Consider the following 19,761-nt stretch of genomic DNA (forward strand, 5'->3'; position numbering starts at 1 on the left):
TTTTTGACGTTTGCCTGCTCTTTGGACAATTAAGGATTGGCGATAAATGCTGGCCTAACCAGCAATGCTCACATCACATGAATGCATTTTAAAAAATGCTTCACCTTTGCAAAGCTACTTGTCATCTGACCTAGTATCTCATTAAGTGGCTCAGTCTCATATTCTAATTCCAAGTGCTACTCTTAAGCACACTTTGTGATGCTTACATATGAACAGGACATTTGAGCCTAGTCTGTGCTTCAATAAGATCATAACTTATCTGAATTTAACCATAACTCTAGATTCCTGTATATCCCTGATAAGCTTTCACCCCTTGGTAATAAAGAATCTATCTACTTCTACCTTAAAATTATTTAAAGATACTACATCTACAAAGTAATGAAGCAGAATCAGAGTCAAAACCTGTGTTGCTGGAAAAGCACAGCTGATCAGGTTGCATCCAAGGAGCAGGAGAGTCGACGTTTCGAGCATAAGCTCTTTGTCAGGAATGTGGAGGGGTGCCAAGGGGGCTGAGAGGTAAATGGGGGGGTTAGGCTGTTGGGGGGAAGGTAGCTTGGAATGTGATAGGTAGATGAAGTGGAGTGACGATGATAGGGAAGAGTGGAGGATGGAGCAGATAACTGGGAAGGAAGATTACAGGGAGGACAGTTCAAAAGGGCGGTGCTGAGCTGGAAGGTTGGATCTGGAATAAGGTGGGTAGGGGAGATCAGGAAACTGGTGAAATCCACATTGATCCCATGTGGTTGGAGGGTCCCAAGGCATAAGTTGAGGCGTTCTTCTTCCAGGCGTCAGGTGGCTCGAATTTGGTGGTGCAGGAGACCCAGGACTTGCATGTCCTTGGCAGAGTGGGAGGGGGAATTGAAGTGGTTGGCCATAGGGCGGTGGAGTTGATTGGTGTGTGTGTGTCCCAGAACTGTTGTCTGAAAATTTCTGTAAGTTGACGTGAAGCAGAATGTAACAAAATCACCCTGTCAGTGGCATCTCCTCCAAGGCTATAAGCTTCATGAACTAATTTGTCAACAATATTTTCAAGTTCATCATGGGGGAGGCTTCCTGCCTGGCCCATTACAACAAGTGCAGCACCAGCAGCTCCTTGGACATCCAGGCCACTGTGAGACTGCTGCTGTTGAGGAGCTGTGTCAGAGGGGACAAAGACAGTGACTAATACGCCAGCTCAAAGTGAAACACCGCACTGTACTGAAAAAATATACAAACATTTTAAATGTGTTTGCATTTCAGAGATAGCACAGATGCAAACAACTTTGGTTTTGTTCAAATACTGAATACAAATTGTATGTTGGGATCATTTTTTGATCTACTTTAAGGCCAAATGCACAATACAGAGAAAGCGCCAGCCTAATTCTGAACCTTCCTAGCTATTTTCACATTTCAGATAATGAATGCCTTTGCCGTCTTGTTTCTGTGAGAGAACCAGACATAGTAATAATCTGAATTCGGTGGACTGTTGAACTTCACCGTGTAAAGTACATAAAATGTACAGTAGTCAATACATGGGTAGAACTTGGAAACAAAAAGCAGTCTGAAAGCATTTTTGGTTTTAAACTCAGTGCAGTTTTGAATTTACAGAAAAGGCTAGTAATGCACAGCAGATTAAACTGATCCAACTCATAGAAGACATTTTAAACATTCTCATGCATGGCCATTTTCAAAAGGCATATGTGCATAATGTCGGATCGTACACTGAGAGTTGGCACACTACACTCCAGCATAAAATTGAGGGGTGTAACTGCCTCTGATTGGCTGATTCACCTGCTTTAATGTTTTTGGCCAACGGACCTTTAATCATTACGAGTTGTGATTTCTGCCTGTGTCCAGGAGAGCGGTGCTGCCCTCCAGTGACAGGCATCTTGATGGCCACTGGCAGCGTGTACCCACCCTGGTGCACAGGAAGATTTTCTTGTTTCAAAAGTCTATTAATATCAGCAAAGGCCTGCAGTGAAAGCCCAAATCTTCTGAGACTCTGATGTTCACACATGTCAAGAGAGCTGTTCCTCTGCGTTCCTGTGGATTCTGCATTTGGATCTGGCCTCCTTTCAGCTGGATCTCTGTGTTAATCCCCTTTGTCCTGCAGAATGGTATGTGTTGCAAATGTTGAAAGATTGTATTTTATCAAGAGAGCACTCTGGTACTCTTGGGTCAGGATCATGGTGGAGGCTGCAGTTGTCAGACATGGTAGTTGTTACTCCTGCTGGCAGGGCTCCTGTTGCTTTGGTGCTATTGCTGTTCTTGTTTGTATATTTTTCTTCCTCATCAGAGATGTAGGGTAGAGCTGAATGAGCTGCTCCCATGTTCTGGTGAAAGCTAACAGCAAGACAGTGCAGTTGAAGGTGAGGTCCAAGGTAAGTGACTTGATATCCAACAGAAGCTTGAAATCAGCTGTCAAGCAGTGAAAGCAAACTCTTAAAAGAAGCACTATGATCACCAAATCTCACCTTGGAAGGGTCACAATGGTTCACTTTCACTGTTTAAGTGTTTCCCTGCCTGTTTCAATGAATGATGGCTCCTTACTTTGCTGTCACATGATTTGCCTGGTGAGATCACAGAATGCCTGCTGAGCTCTGGCTTTCAACGGGCTGGGTTAAAATAAGAATCAGTTGCCTAGTTCTCACATTTCCTTCAGAAATGTCTCATATTTAAACAGATCACTTTGCTTTATTAGAAATATAGCTGTACTTTAACTTTGATGGTATACATTTTACATTTTTAAACAATGTGCACTTTTTATATTCTAGCTAAATATATGGCCTCTTAACAAGGCAGGATTATCTTTGGGTGGCACGTTGGCTCATTGGTTAGCACTGCCGGCTCACAGCATCAGCAACTGGCTTTGATTCCACTCTTGGACAAATGTCTGTTGTCTGATCCTGTCCAAGATCCTGACCCAAGAGTATCTGGAGTTTACACATTCCCCCATATCTGGATGGGTTTCTTCCAGGTGCTCCAGTCCTCCCACCATGGTCCAAAGCTGTGTACGTTAGGTGGATTAGCCATGGGAAATGCAGGGTTATAGGGATAGGGTAGTAGGGTAGGTCTGGGTGGGATGCTTTTCGAGGGTCTGTGTGGACTCGATGAGCCGAATGACCTACTTCCATATTATAGAAGATTTTATGATGCTATACTATTCTATGACTAAACATTGCAAAGATATATTTTCAACAATTTCAATGATATATCTGAATTTAAGTCATACCTCTGATCCCTTCCTAGTGAAACTCGAAAATAGATGGAATCTTGTCTGGTTTCCAACCCGAAACTATTTGGGCTTTCTCATTTCCATCCAAACACCACCATCGTATGCTTATCCCTTTGCTTAATCTTGAAGCTAAAACTCTGCCAATGGTTCCAATAAGCAAAGAGATTGAACTTATCTTGTAAGTATCCTCTGTGGTCAGATACGACATCTGCGTTACAATCACTTCTTCCTCTGCTTGCTGACCATGCTTAGGAGTTCTGAAAATCATTAAAGATGTCCAATAATCAAAAAACAAGATCAACACACTCCTACATATTGTGTGGTTTAAAGATTCTTTAAACCACAACATTCTGAAAATAGTACTGATGACTTGTGCTCCAGAAATTGCCACTCCATAATATCATCCAACTAGAGCACTGTCTCAGTTTAACTGATCCTGAAACCCTCATTCAAGCCTTTGTTGTCCATAAACTCAACCATTCCAATACACAAATGGCTGGTTTCTAACATTTTACGCTTGGTAAACGTGAAGTCATTCAAGGCTGTTGATGAATCATCATCAGGGCCAGTACTAAGTCAAAGTCTCAAGCTGCATGAAGAAGGATGATGGTTGACTATCTATTACAATTAACAACACAATTAAACCAAGTGGTTTAATGATTCTTTAAACCACGTAAGTATGATTGATAATTCTTTTATGCTGAAACTTTCATTTAGATATTATTTACTGTACTGGATAATTGAAGCAAATTGAAAAAGGAGTCCAAATGTGTGACTTATTGTACACTCAGTGATGGCACTGTGATGAAAATACACAAAAGTTAATGTAAAACCAATAGCTATTTGATTTTCATACAATTTATCTTCATTTACTTGTTAGCCATTGTAATAAGTTATTGGTTAATTGCCTTATAGTATTTATGATGTGTTTACAGCCTCATGATTTGAGAAATAGCTACCAAGAATTATCACAGAAATAAACACCTCACTTACAAATAAAACTGCCAAGAATGGCTTATAGCACTATTAATAATCATATTTTCTCTAATCTGTTTTTTTTGTGCTTTATGTCTAGTAACGCATAGAATAAACACATTACAAAATCTGAAACTTCTAATTAATTTTTAATCAACCTCTTACAAATGATGGATACTGTAATTTTTTTGTATGTTTCTGTACATAAACTGCATTCTGTCCTATTCCTTTCAAGTATTATGCATATCCATTCTTACATGCATCAAGGACATGAACCATATTAAGAAGGGAATTTAATAAAATAAGGTCAGCTCTTTACGTGGCCAAACATATATACTTGCAGGAGATTTAATTTCGTTAAAAAAGGTAAATTCTCTCAGAAATTTGTCTTATTAATTTTCACTTTGATTTTATAGAAATATAGTTATCTTTCAACTTTGATAATGGTATACTGGTCAAGCAGTTTTATTATCTGTGAGCAATTTATATTCAAGCTGAATATTTGGTTTTTAATCAGATAGGAATAAAATTGCAAAGGTAAATTTTCAACAATTTTAATGTCAAATCTGACTCAAATTCTCCATGCAGACTTCTGAAGACAGAAGACCTTGTGCATAAAGATGTTCACTCAGCATAAATCACAGAACGAAAATACAGGAAAAGGGTCATTGTGCCATATAATCTCAGTTTTGTTTTGTTTATGTTAAAATTGTAATTAACCATCAATCATCAACAAACATAAACACACAAGTGATGCAATAAAAGATTAATGATCAGCTTTACTGTGGAATATAATTGCACCAGCAATTAATGACTTGAGGTAACAGTTTGAAAGGAGTCTTCATGAAGAATACTTCAATTAGACACAATGACATTCAAAACCTCAGCAACAATTCTAATTAATGAATCATCATCAGGCCCAGTACTAAGTAAAAGGCTCAAGCTGCATGAAGAAGGATGATAGTTGACTATCTATTACAATTAAAAGCACAACTAAACTACCTATTATTGACTGATCAACTTACATTATAAAATATAATGAAAAATGATGAAAAAAAAGTTATAGTTCCAACACTGAGTTTTGCAGGAAATTTGAAGGCAACAATTAGCAGTGAGATAACAAATGTAATGGGATCATTACCAGGATGTAATATATACATGGTCTATAACAAATTTCAAAATGTTAGGGAAAGAAGAGGGTTGATTAAGTAACTGTCAATATGAACTTAGTTAATGTTAATATTGAATAAGTCAGATTCAAGACTGAAACTTGCCTTGTTAAATCCTAACTTTTTTTTAAGTCTGGAGGTCAAGTTACTGAACACATTCACTAGATCAGGGCTCCCCAAATTGGTAGGTGGGACACCAAACAGAATCACATGTTGCATGACAATACTAGCCACCAAAAAGCTACCAAATAGTTTCATCCTCATCATCCACCCTTTCTCAGTCTCACAGATCTTCCCTCCCCACATACCTCTATCCCAACCCTCGCAGTTTTTCATCAAGCTTTGAAATGGAGCCACAGTGAGAAACTGTTTGGGAAGTATTGCACTAGAGGCTATCAGTGTACTTTGAGCATAAAAAATAAAATATTTTTAAACAAAGTTTAAAAAAACAATATTACGTTAGACACAAAGAAAGATCAGAAATACTTCATCACAGCTATCAGCAAAGGAGTTACATTCACACTAGACCTCTTATTCTAGCAAAATTCTTATAAACACCTAAACCTCAATGAAGATTCATCACTTTCTCACTTGAAGATGCCTTACTCAGTCTCAGGCTGATACAGCTGCAACCAGTGTCCTTTCAGAGAATTTTTGTGCAGTTATTAGATTTTATCCCTGCAACTAATGCCTCTCCCTGCATGCCTGAAAACAAAATGTAAATAAAACTCTATTATTTTAGCTGCAGAAAAATTACAAGTCCCCTAAATCCATTGTCCAGCAACCCTTCACTCTCTGACATACTCCACTCAAAGACTGATTGACTTTCTGGACTATTCTGCTCCTCTGTGTGTCTAGATGTCTGTTACTAGACAATAACAGAGGTTTTTTTGTTTCTTCTAACTTTTTTTGGTAATAAACTGAACAGTTAACCCTCCCAGTTCTTCAAGTCAAGGTTGCAAAACTTCATTGAAATGTGAACAAAACAGATTTCTAGAGTTGACTGTGCCATAGCCCAAGTTCACAAATGAAACTCTAAAAGTGACTAAACATGTCTTCCTTCTTAACATACAAAATTTTAAAAAAGCTGAATGTGTGTTGCTGGAAAAGCGCAGCAGGTCAGGCAGCATCCAAGGAGCAGGAGAATCAACGTTTCGGGCATGAGCCCTTCTTCAGGAATGGCCCATTCCTGAAGAAGGGCACATGCCCGAAACATCGATTCTCCTGCTCCTTGGATGCTGCCTGACCTGCTGCGCTTTTCCAGCAACACATTTTTCAGCTCTGATCTCCAGCATCTGCAGTCCCCACTTTCTCCTAGAAAATTTAAAAAAAATCAGGCTCTGATTTGCATGGACTATGGCATGATGAGTGGTAGAATCAGATGAGATGCTCTGCCAAGCTGGTCTCAATGTCAACATCATTCCACTTGAGGTTCATTGTCCTCAAGCAGCTTGGAGGCATTAAGTTCCCAGTTGATGTCCCTTAAACGCCTTGTTAAAATCCCACTCATCACAGCTTGTGATCTTGTCAAACTCACCAGACAACCCAGCTTTTGGTAAATCTGGACATGGAAACCAGAGTAGGTACCTGACATGTTCAGTTCATTGCTTGCTCCAGAAGACGTCCATCTTCCCCAGGGACAAATTACACAGCAGGGCACATCCACCAACTCATGTTACACGTATTCTTCCACTGCAAACATTGGCAATTCACTTTCAGGGAGTCATTCCAACCATCCTGGCATCCTCTAATGCACAGGCACCATGCCCTGTAAAAGTAGACTGGTCTATTGGGCACTGGCAAGCAGCAAGGCAAGGCTGCATCAGTTATGAATATTGTACAGGAAAAAGAACCTATCATATGGCATGGGTCAGACTGTGTAACAGGGCTGCTCACTTGCTCACTCAGAGCACATTCACTTAGTGCCTCGTGGCTAACTTGCAGCATGCCTTATCTTGCCCTATTGAGCCTTGCATCGGCAATTGGCTCAGTCGCCCAACCAGGCAGGTGGTTGTACTGCTAAGCAACCCACAGTCAGAGGCACATGCGTCTTGTCACACATCAGTATGCCATGTCTCTCTAGCATCCACATCACATAACCTCAGTGTTCATGCCAAACAGACAGCATCCAGAGCTGGCAATGGAACATCTCTGAAAGTTTTGGGAGTGGTTTGCAGTGAAGTTGTCATTCAGGTTCATCAAGGTCAGCTTCCTATGCCTGTCCTGGGTTTCAGCCAGGGTCAAGTGTCTGCTCAGGGTGGCATTACACAGAGGACCATGAATCTTGCTCCATAGAACAGGACACAGTCAGCCCTGTCTCTCCAAATGTGCCAGTCTGAGGTTGGGGTGCGGGAAGTGGTGGTTCAAGGACTGTCATAGTTGGAGCCATGTCTGTCAACCAGACAGGGGTCTGGGAAGGTGAGGGCAGAACAGGTCACTCAAATGGGTGGGTCATGGTCATCTCATCGTCTTCGTCCAAGCAATTAAGGGGAAATGAGGGGTTAGCGGACACTCCTTTGCAAGACACATGCTAGTGCTTGGTACATGGGTCTACCTGTAAAACTTATGAGGTAGAAAGCGTTGTGGCCACTGGATAGTCCTGGTGCTTGATGCCTTGTCAATATCACTGTTGCAGTGGAAATAACAAATGTTATTTACTTGTTTGTCGGTACATGGATATTTCAATAACCCTAAAGAAGTAAGCCCTGTTTTCAACTGCTATGGCAAGAATCTTTTCCCCAGAAAGCTTGATCAAATGAAGATGCAGCTCCCCCACTTGAGAAAATGAGAGAGGGCGTGGCTTGCAAAGACGAGGTGTCAGATCAAAAGGATTGTTGGAAGATGGGTGTGAGGCATAGGTAAGTGTAGGGAAGCAGACAGCAGGTTATTGCACTTATCAAGACAAAGTGCAGAAGATCATTGACTTTCTTTCTGAACTGTCACGCAGTCCTCATCATCACTGGGGATGACACTGATCCAGATGTCACTATCTGACACTGGTATTGCATGGTGGCCTGACCTCTTCTGCTGGTCATCCATGAGTTGACCCCTCTCCTCTTCAGTGTTCCAGTCACATCAACGTCCAGGTTGTTCTCTCCTTCTCTGCCATCTTTCCTTACTCCATCCACAGCTGAGGAGCACAGTTTCCAAATGGCAGCACTCCTGTAGGTAAGCAGCAGAATTTGGAAACTGCAATTGTATAATGTTTCAATGATTTTACTGGTTAATCTTAGAAATGTTGCTAGTGTATTTTTCATTCCGAATGGCATGATTTTACATTGATGGAATCCACCGAGTGTTATGAAAACTAATTTGCCTTTGGCCATATCAATCAATGGAACTTGCCAATATCCCTTTAATAAATTTTTTTTGTAACAAACCTTGCTTGTCCAGTCCTCTCATTACACTTCTTCAATTGTGGAATTGGATACGAATCCACTCTTGTGACCAAATGGAACTTGCAATAATTGATACACTATCATTGTGATATATTTAGCTTCAGCACCGTAATAGTGGGTAAGCCCAACTATAATTGATTCAGTAACATCATTGTGCATCATGAACATTATTTCATTCTGTCACCTGAACTAGCTTCTCTGGGTTGAGTCTATAAAGATGTTGTTTTATGGGTGATGCATCCTCTACCTTAACCTCATATAAGGTCATTGATGATTTCCATTGGCCTATTTACACAAATCAAATTATGAGATGGTAACAGCTTTTGTAAGTAAGTTTTATGCGAGATAGCATTATATAACTTTTAAAAAATAATCTTCACATTGTCTATTATGATTATGAAAGAATGAAAAATCAGATTCCTGATGTCAAGAAAGAAATTCAGATTATGTTTTGAAGGTTTATGTGGTGAGTTCTGAATCTCACTAAAATGTGTAGCAACCAATTTGTTTCCATGCATTTAAGTCTCATTAATATTAAATATTATTTCTATACAGTTTCCCATCCTCTCCTTCTTCCCCAAGATGCAAATGGTCTAAATGCCCAAAGTGAAAGTTAGAATGGTTATCTGATGCCACAGCTCAATGTTTGCTTCTCTGGCTCTTCATCTAGTTTCACTGTCACAAGCATTTCCTGTATGCTCCACTGCCATTGTAGTCTTTCACTCTTCCTCCATGCCAACTGGCATCACCAAACCACCCTGCATCCCTGCATCATCACAGCTACTTTCAGAACAACTGTCACACTACAATAGCTCTCCAGGACTTCACTTTCAAGCTCATGGACATTTATGCCATGGATGCTTCCTTGTCATAGTCTAAGGAAATGGATAGGCTCTTTAGGACTGAGATGAGGAGAAATTTCTTCAACCAAATAGTGGGGAACTTGTGGAATTTTCTGCCACAAAAAAGTGACTGATGTCAAAACATTGAATGTTTTCAAATAGGAGTTAAATACAGTTCTTAGGGTTGAAGGGATCATGGGGTATTGGGCGAAAGGAGAAATGCAGATACTGAGTTTGACAATCAGCTATGAGCTTGCTGAATGGCAGAGCAGGCTTAAAATGCTAAATGATCTGTAAAGGAGAGAGAGGAAGAAACCCACACTGCTAACTGACACAGCAGTGAATCTGCGCAGTTACTGCCTTTGCTGTTTGAATTTATGTATCACTGGACATTGGAGTGTGTCTAGGAAAACTTAACAAACAGCAAAGTTCACAACTGATCTTGGAGGAACCTGTTTGGGAGGGGTCACAGCACAGAAACAGATAAGTGAATAGTTTTAAGTATAGCCTTGCTGTAAATCTACAATAGTGAGTAGAGTGGGTTCTTTCTTGATTATATGTTTTCATTGGGATCTGTCTCTTAATTAACTTTTAAAAATATAAGCCATAAGTGTTAAGTTAGCCTGGAGCAGTGTTTTGTAGAGCAATGAGACAGAGCTGTTTTCTGGTTCTGTAGATTAGAAGGAGCAAAATGGCCTTCAGTAGAGTGATATGCTCTTCCTGTCAGATGTGGGAGTTTCATGAGAGTTTAAGGGTTACTGAGGATTATATCTGCACTAAATGTCACTGTTTGTGAATACTGTTAGATGGAATGATCAGTTGGAATGACAGTTAGAGGCAATGAGGAATTTACAAGAGCAAGGGGATGTGATAGATGGCAGTTATAGGAAGAGAGAAAAGACACAGATACAGTCAGGTGGATGGGTTAACTCCAAGAAAGGTAGGAGAAGTAGGTAGGTAGTACAGGAGTCTTCTGTGGCTATCCCCATTTCAAACAAGTATGCTGTTTTGGAAAATGTAGGGTGTGATGGACTTTCAGGGGAATGTAGCATGTACAGCCAAGTTTCTAGTATAGAGACTGGCTATAATGTAATGAGGGGTACATCAGATTCCAAGTGATCAGTTGTGTTAAGGGACTGTCTAGTCCGAGGTACAGACAGACATTTCTGCGGCCAGCAGCGAAAAATCAGAATACTGTGTTGCCTCCCTAGTGCCAGGATCAAGAATGTCTCAGAGAAGGTGCAAAATGTTCTCAAAGGGGAGAGGGACTAGCAGGAAGTCATTGTACACATTGGTACCAACAACATAAGAAGAGAAAACGATAAGATTCTGAAGGGAGAATACAGAAAGTTAGGCAGGAATTTAAAAAGGAGGTCCTCGAGGGTAGTAATATCTGGATTACTCCCAGTGTTACGAGCTAGTGAGGGTAGGAAGAGGAGAATAGGGCAGATGAATGTGTGACTGAAGAGCTGGTGTATGGGAGAAGAATTCAACCTTTTGGATCATTGGAATCTTTTCTGGGGTAGAAGTGACCTGTACAGGAAGGATGGGTTGCACCTGAATTGAAAGGGGACTAATATACTGCAGGGAGATTTGCTAGAGCTGCTTGGGAGGATTCAAATGAGTAAGGAGGGGGTGGGACCCAGGGAGATAGTGAAGAAAGAGATCAGACTGAGACTGGTACAGTTGAGAAAAGAAGCGAGTCAAACAGTCAGGACAGACAGATACAAAGCAGACAACAAGGTAGGATTGATCAATGGCACTGCATTTATTTCAATGCAAGGAGTCTAACAGGGAAGGCAGATGAACTCAAGGCATGGTTAGGCACATGGGACTGGGATATTACAGCAATTACAGAAATGTGCTTCAGGGATGGATAGAATTGGCAGCTTAATGTTCCAAGATACAAATGCGACAGGAAGGACAGAAAGGGAGGCAAGAGAGGAGGGGGAGTGCCGTTTTTGATAAGGGATAGCATTAAGGCTGTACTTAGGGAGGATATTCCTAGAAATACATCAAAGGAAGTTATTTGGGTGGAACTGAGAAATAAGAAAGGGATGATCATCTCCTAATTGTCAGTGGGAAATTGAGAAACAAATTTATAAGAAGATTTCAGTTATTTGTAAGAATAATAGCATGGTTATCATAGGGGATTTTATCTTTCCAAACATAGACTGGAACTGCCATAGTGTCGAGGGTTTAGATGGAGAGGAATTTGTCAAGAGTGTCCAAAGAAACTTTTCTGAGTCAGTATGTGGATGTACCTAATAGAGAAGGTGCAAAACTTAGGGTGTCAGTGGGGGAGCACTTTGGGGCCAGCGACTACAATTCTATTCGTTTTAAAATAGTGATGGAAAAGATAAACCAGATCTAACAGTTGAAACTCTAAATTGGAGGAAGGCTAATTTTGAAGGTATTAGGCAAGAACTTTCAAAAGCTGACTGAGGGCAGATGTTCACAGTTAAAGGGATGGCTGGAAAATGGGTAGCCTTCAGAAATGAGATAATGAGAATCCAGAGATAGTGTATTCCTGTTAGGGTGAAAGGAAAGGCTGGCATATGCAGGAAATGCTAGATAACTAGAGAAAGTGAGGACTTAATTAAGAAAAAGAAGGAAACATATGTCAGGTATGAACAGGAGAGATCGATTGAATCCTTAGAAAAGTATAAAGGCAGTAGGAGTATACTTAAGAGGGAAATCAGGAGGGCAAAAAGGGGACATGAGATAGCTTTGGCAAATAGAGTTAAGGAGAATACAAAGGGTTTTTTACAAATACATTAAGGACAAAAGGGTAACTAGGGAGAGAATAGGGCCTCTCAAAGATCAACAAGGCAGCCTTTGTGCAGAGCCGCAGGAGAAAGGGGAGATACTAAATGAGTATTTTTCATCAGCGTTTACTGTGGAGAAGGACGTGAAAGATATAGAATGTGGAGAAATAGATGGTGCCATCTTGAAAAATGTCCATATTACAGAGGAGGAAATGCTGGGTGCCTTGAAATGCATAAAGATGGATAACTCCCCAGGTCCTGATGAATACAATCTATAATACAATCCAAATAAGGTGATCATCCCTTTCTTATTTCTCAGTTCCACCTAAATAACTTCCTTGGATGTATTTCAGGGAATATCCTCCCTAAGTACAGCCTTAATGCTATTCCTTATCAAAAACAGCACTCCTCCTCTTCTCTTGCCTCCCTTTCTATCTTTCCTGTGGCATTTATATCCTGGAACATTAAGCTGCCAGTCCTGTCCATCCCTGAGCCACGTTTCTGTAATTGCAATGATATTACAGTCCCATGTTCCTAACCATGCCTTGAGTTCATCAGCCTTCCCTGTTGGTCTCTTGCATTGAAATAAATGCAGTGCAATTTATCAGTCCTATCTTGCTGTCTGCTTTGCTGCTGCCTGTCCTGACAGTTTGACTCGCCTCTTTTCTCAACTGTAACAGTCTCAGACTGTACTCTAGAACTCTGTGGGAAGCTAGGGAAGTGATTGCTGGGCCCCTTACTGAGATATTTGGATCATTGATAGTCACAAGTGAGGTGCTAAAAGACTGGAGGTTAGCTAATATGGTACCATTATTTAAGAAGTGTGGTAAGGACAACAGGGAACTATAGACTGGTGAGCCTGAAATCGGTACTGGGCAAGTTGTTGGTGGGAATCCTGAGGGACAGGATTTATGCTTATTTGGAAAAGAAAGGACTGATTAGGGATAGTCAACATGGCTTTGTGTATGGGAAATCATGCCTCATGAACTTGATTGAATTTTTTGAAGAAGTCAAAAAGAGGATCGATGAGGACAGAATGGTGGACTTCTGTAAGGCATTCGACAAGGTTCCCCATGGGAGACTGGTTAGCAAGGTTAGATCTCATAGAATACAGGGAGAACTAGCCATTTGGATACAGAACTGACTCAAAGGTAGTGGAGGGTTGTTTTTCAGACTGGAGGCCTTTGACCATTGGAGTGCCACAAGGATCGGTGCTGGGTCCACTACTTTTCATCATTTATATAAATGATTTGGATGGGAACATAGGAGGTATCGTTTGTAAGTTTGCAGATGACACAAAAATTGGAGATGTAATGGACAGCGAAGAAGGTTACCTCAGATTACAATGGGATCTTGATCAGATGGGCCAATGGGCTGAGGAGTAGCAGATGGAGTTAAGTTTAGATAAATGTGAGGTGCTGCATTTTGGGAAAGCAAATCTTAGCAGGACCTATATACTTAATGATAAGGTCCTGAGGAGGTTGCTGAATAAAGAGACTTTGGAGTGCAGGTTCATAGTGCCTTGAAAGTAGGATTGAGGGTAGATAGGAGAGTGAAGAAGGTATGCTTTGGTTTATTAGTCAGATCATTGAATATAGGAGTTGGGAGGTCATGTTGTGGCTGTACAGGATGTTGGTTAGGCCAAGTTGAAATATTGCATGCAACTCTGGTCTCCTTCCTATCGGAAGAATGTTATGAAACTTGAAAAAGTTCAGAAAAGATTTACAAGGATGTTGCAGGGGTTGGTGGATTTGAGCTATATGGAGAGGCTGAATAGACTGGGGCTGCTTTCCGTGGAGCATCGAAGGCTGAAAGGTGATCTCATAGAGGTTTATAAAATCATGAGGGGCATGGATAGGATAAATGGACAAGGTCTTTTTCCTGCTGTGGGAGAATTCAGAACTAGAAGGCACAGGTTTAGGGTGAGAGGGGGAGGATACAAAAGGGACTTAAGGGGCAACTTTGTCATGCAGAGGGTAGTGCGTGCATGGAATGAGCTGCCAGATGAAGTGGTGGAGGCTGGTACAATTGCAACAATTAAAAGGCATCTGAATGGGTACACAAATAGGAAGTATTTAGAGGGATGTGGGTCAAGTGCTGGCAAATGGGACTAGATTAGGTTGGGATACCTAGTCAGCATGGAAGAGGTGAACCGAAGGGTCAGTTTCTGTGTTGTGCATCACTATGACTCTGTGACTCTCTGGCCACCTCCTGCCCCTATAATCTATGCTTCTACACTTCTGACAGCTCATGTTGCAATCAGGGACACATAGATATCGCATGCATTTGCACAACATGTATCTTATATCTCTTAGCTTGCTTTCTTTACACTGACTCACATTGTGCTTACTTTGAAGCTCTCAGCATCTCTAGTCTGCATTGGCTTTTATTGGAGACAGAAAGAAAGGCAGCTTATTACACTTAACAGCACTGAACAGTCAAGGGGTTTGACATGCTAGTGCATGCCCTTGTGCAATGTCGATGTCATACCTACAGCATATCTTGGCACTTTATGCATCAAACACACTGTTTGTGCTTTAATCAAAATAACTTGTCTGAAATTCAGAGAGAATTTTTCCTCAGTAGGGTCAAGTGGGACTATGATTAGATTGTCACCATAGTTAGTCAAAGCAATTATTCAGATATAGTCTGGAGACTTGGCCACGGTCAGTACATGGCTTGCTCCTATCATTATTCAGGGATCATTGCTTTTGCTGTCTGATGATATGGTAATGGCCATTCCTTCAGGGCAGTCCAACAGTCTAAAGATTACCGTTAATCAGTCAGGGAGACATCAGACCGAGGACTGAGCCATGCTTAGTCAGGGCTGTCCTCAAAGTCACTCTGTTGTTAAGCCATGGTCAATCCTGGCTGTTTGGATAATAATGGGCAGGAGTGTTATCAGGTATTAGTCCACGGATGAGTAGGGAAAGTGGAAATTTAAATCTGGGGATGTGTTGATTTTTTTCTGATGCTATGCATAACGTGGTAAAAGGGGGTAACTCTGAGTATAAGGTTAAAATCTGACACAACATAGAAGAGTGCAAGGTCCAGGGAAAACTGGGGGACTTTGCAAGTCACCACCACTTCAATTAGAGGACAATAGATTGCTATAATGGGCATGATTAGGCGATAAGCCATGGACTGAGAGAAAACCTATCAATTGCAGCCTGTAAGTCACTCTGCTTCTTAAAAGGTTACATATATCCACCAATTCTCGAACACATTCTACAACTCTTATTGATGCACAATGCCTTGAAGCTGCTATCTTCTGTTATCTTCACAAGGAACTAGAAGCATTTAAGAACATGGTCTATTATAATGAATAGTGCATTTCTTGGGTGCATTGTTGGGGTGATGCAATGTGGATGTAGCCCTGCCAGTTTTATAATTTCCTAACATTACTTGGTGAAATGGGTTGTTTTACATGAATCTAAATAAGGTAAAATAACTCAGAGGACAATGTGAGAAATTACATTGCCTTCCTTCTTGGACAACGTTAAAAATCACAGAACACCAGGTTATCGTCCAAAAGGTTCATTTGGAAGCACTAGCTTTCATAGCGCTGCTTCTTCACCAGGTAGCTGTAGGACAGGATCATAAGACACAGAATTTATAGCAGAAGATCACAGTGTAATGCAACTGAAATGACAGATTGAACAAACCTAGATTGCTGTTAAGCCTTTCATTTTTTAGAATGGGTTGCAGGGCTTGGTTCTTCATTGGTTATTTGGTTCACATTAATGAACCAAAGCCTACAACCTATTCTAAATGTATAATTTCACTAAAAATTCTGTGTCTTATGATCCTGTCCCACAGCTACTTGAAGAAGGAGAAATGCTCTGAAAGCTAGTGCTTCCGAATGAACCTGTTGGACTATAACCTGGTGTTGTGTGATTTTCTAACTTTGGCCACCCCAGTCCAACACCTGCACTTCTACATCATTCCTTCTGGGAGGCCTCCAACCCATAGTATATCACAGCCTAAGGTCAAACTTCTTTTGCACTGGCTATGACACATCACATAATATCACAGAAAAGTTATTTTAGTTCTGTATTCCTAATGGCAAATTGGCATGGAAACTCCTCTACTCCAATCATGAGAACATTCCTGCAAATAGATTCCAATCCTGGTCTTGAAATTTTGATGGCGTCTGTCGAATGCTGCTTCTAATACTAAAACATTGTTATTGGCCAGGATTGCAGAAAGATGGTGTTAAATTTTGCCAAACATGCCATACATGTTATGTAGAGAAGAAACCTCAACCAACAACTAAACCATAACCATAATTATACAGGATGTCCAAGAAGCATTTAGCAAGGTGTGAAGAGATTGCGTAGGATATCTTGGGATTCTGTATCTTTTATCAATTATTGATGTTTCAATAAGATATCCTGATGCAGCACCTTTGGGGATAAATATGGCAAATGTTATTGGAATTATTAGCTCAATTCTAAGGAAATATTATCAGATCAAGTTTCAAATCTTTTGTTCAGAATAGTCAAAGTGATAATGAATAGTTCAGTCTATCACCCAGAAACACAAGCAGCATCAGAAAGATGGCATCAAGACATAAAGACCAGGATTAGAGCCTATCGTGGGGAATGTCCTCACGATTGGAATAAAGGAATTTCCATGTCAGTTTGCAGTTAGAGTTGCAGAATTAAAAGAGCTTTTTCCATGATATTATGCTATGTGTCATAGGTAAAAACAAGACTGCAGATGCTGGAAACTAGATTCGAGATTAGAGTGCTGCTGGAAAAGCACAGCAGTTCAGGCAGCATCCGAGGAGCAGGAAAATCGACTTTTCGGGCAAAAGCCCTTCACCAGCCAGCATAAAAGAAGCCTCCCCTTAGGCTGTGATACACTATGGGTTGGAGGCCTCCCAGAAGGAAGGCAATGTAACATCTATACATCATCCTTTGAGTTTTTTTACCTTATTCTGACAGACGTAACACAAGCCATTTCACCATGGCTGAAGAAATAACAAAGAAGATTGCTGAGGGCAGAGCAGTGAACGTGATCTACATGGCTTTCACTAAGGCGTTCGACAAGGTTCCTCATGGGAGACTGGTTAGCAAGGTTCGATCTCATGGAATACAGGGAGAACTAGCCATTTGGATACAGAACTGGCTCAAAGGTAGAAGACAGCAGGTGGTGGTGGAGGGTTGCTTTTCAGACTGGAGGCCTGTGACCAGTAGAGTACCACAAAGGTCAGTGCTGGGTCCACTATTTTTGTCATTTATGTAAATGATTTGGATGTGAACATAGTTAAAAATCACAAAACACTAGGTTATAGTCAGACAGATTTATTTGGAAGCACTAGCTTTCAGAGCTCTGCTCCTTCATCAGGTGGTAGTCGAGTATAAGACCGTAAGACACAGAATTTAACTGAAATTATATATTGAAAAAGACCTGGATTGTCAAGTCTCTCATCTTTTAGAATGACCATGTTGGTTTCAGTTCTTTCATATGTAAATTCCAGAATATTTTTAAAAGTTACATAATCAATTGAACTTTAACAATAGGTGCCATGTCAGCTCAGATAATGCATTGAAAGTGTGAAGTGCCCTGTGAACATCGGACATAGAGTTATTAAGTTTTCAGATGAGACCAAAATTGGCGATGTAATGGACAGCAAAGAAGGTTACCTCGAGTACAATGGGATCTTGATCAGATGGGCCAATGGGCTGAAGAGTGACAGATGGTGTTGAATTTAACTAAATGTGAAGTGCTGCATTTTGGAAAAGCAAATCAGAGCAGGACGTATATGCTTAATGAGAAGGTCCTGGGGAGTATTGCTGAACAAAGAGACCTTGCAGTGAAGGTTCATAGCTCCTTGAAATAGAGTCACAGGTAGATAGGATAATGAAGAAGGCATTTGGTATGTTTTCCTTTATTGGTCAGAACATTGAGTATAGGAGTTGGGAGGCCAGTTTTGGAATATTGCATGCTATTCTGATCTCCTTCCTATCGGAAGGATGCTGTGAAACTTGAATGGGTTCAGAAAAGATTTACAAGGATATTGCCAGGCTTGGAGGATTTGAGCTATATGGAGAGGCTGAATAGGCTGGGGCTGTCTTCCTTGGAGCGCTGGAGGCTAAGGGGTGACCTTATAGAGGTTTATAAAATCATGAGGGGCATGGATAGGATAAATAGATAAGATCTTTTCCCTGGGGTGTGGGAGTTCAGAACTAGAGGTTTAGGGTGAGTGGGGCAAGTTATAAAAGGGACCAACGGGGCAACTTTTTCATGCAGTGGCTGCTATGGAATGAGCTGCCAGAGAAAGTAGTAGATGCTGATACAATTACAGTATTTAAAAGACATCTGGATGGGTATATGAATTGGAAGAGTTTAGAGGGATATGGGCCAAGTGTTAGCAAATGGGATTAGATTGGGTTAGGTTATCTCGTCAGCATGGAAGAGGTGGACTGAAGGGTCTGTTTCTGTTCTGTACATCTCTATGACTCTGAGTATAATTAATATTGTGAAATAATAGGTATGGCAGGGTTACACCCTCTTTGCATCCCCCCTGAAATCTACCCAAGAATTGCACCATTCATTATAACAGAACATGTTGTTCAATACTGGGCATATCAGTATTTTAGCAAAAGCTGTGTAGCTGATGAGTGCTCTAGGAATAGTGACCCATTTTCAGATCCTCCAAATACAATGCTGAAATATGCTATATGATGGAATACTGAATAGGCTGGGGCTGTTTTCCCTGGAGCTTCAGAGGCTGAGGGGTAACCTTACAGAGGTTTATAAAATCATGAGGGGCATGGATAGGGTAAATAGACAAGGTATTTTTCCTGGTTTGGGGGAGTCCAGAACTAGAGAGCATAGGTTTAGGGGAAAGATTTAAAAGAGACCTAAGGGGCAACTCGTTCACGTAGAGGCTGGTGCGTGCTTGGAAATTAACTGCCACATGAAGTGGTGGAGGCGAGTACAATTGCAACAGTTAAAAGGCATCTGGATGGGTACATGAATTGGAAGGGTTAAGAGGGATGTGGACTGGCAAATGGGACTAGATCAATTTAGGATATCTGGTTGGCTTGGAAGAGTTCGACCAAAGGGTCTGTTTCCATGTTATACATCTCTATAATTCCATGACCTACAATTGACTTGAATGAGTTAAACAGCAAGAACATTTGAAAATCTGAACACCATATGCATTGAGTCCAAAAAAGAACCTTTCTCCCAGATTCAGTATCTACCTTTTCTACTACAGGTGCAATCCCTTATGGATTATTCTGTAATATCCTGATGGGGGTGGGGCAAAGTGAATGGACCAAATATTCTGAAGTATTTCTAGTGCCAGTATTTATAAGTTGTTTTCTTCAGCAACACCTAAAGAAGAAAGAGGTCACTTTGGTTTCTTGAATAAAGCAGACA

The 19,761-nt window shown here is 40.8% G+C and overlaps 1 long non-coding RNA gene across 1 annotated transcript in view; it reads left to right on the top strand.

Annotated features, from left to right (window-relative positions):
* Window positions 1-2,027: 2,027 nt before the first annotated feature.
* The window catches only part of LOC140492157 (uncharacterized), a 29,946-nt gene continuing 12,212 nt past the window's right edge, over window positions 2,028-19,761 (top strand). The window contains exon 1 of the long non-coding RNA XR_011963506.1: window positions 2,028-2,096. This is a non-coding gene — a long non-coding RNA (uncharacterized lncRNA). The remainder of the gene's footprint in view (window positions 2,097-19,761) is intronic.

Source organism: Chiloscyllium punctatum, chromosome 20, assembly GCF_047496795.1.
Source record: "Chiloscyllium punctatum isolate Juve2018m chromosome 20, sChiPun1.3, whole genome shotgun sequence".
Classification (NCBI taxonomy): Eukaryota; Metazoa; Chordata; class Chondrichthyes; order Orectolobiformes; family Hemiscylliidae; genus Chiloscyllium; species Chiloscyllium punctatum.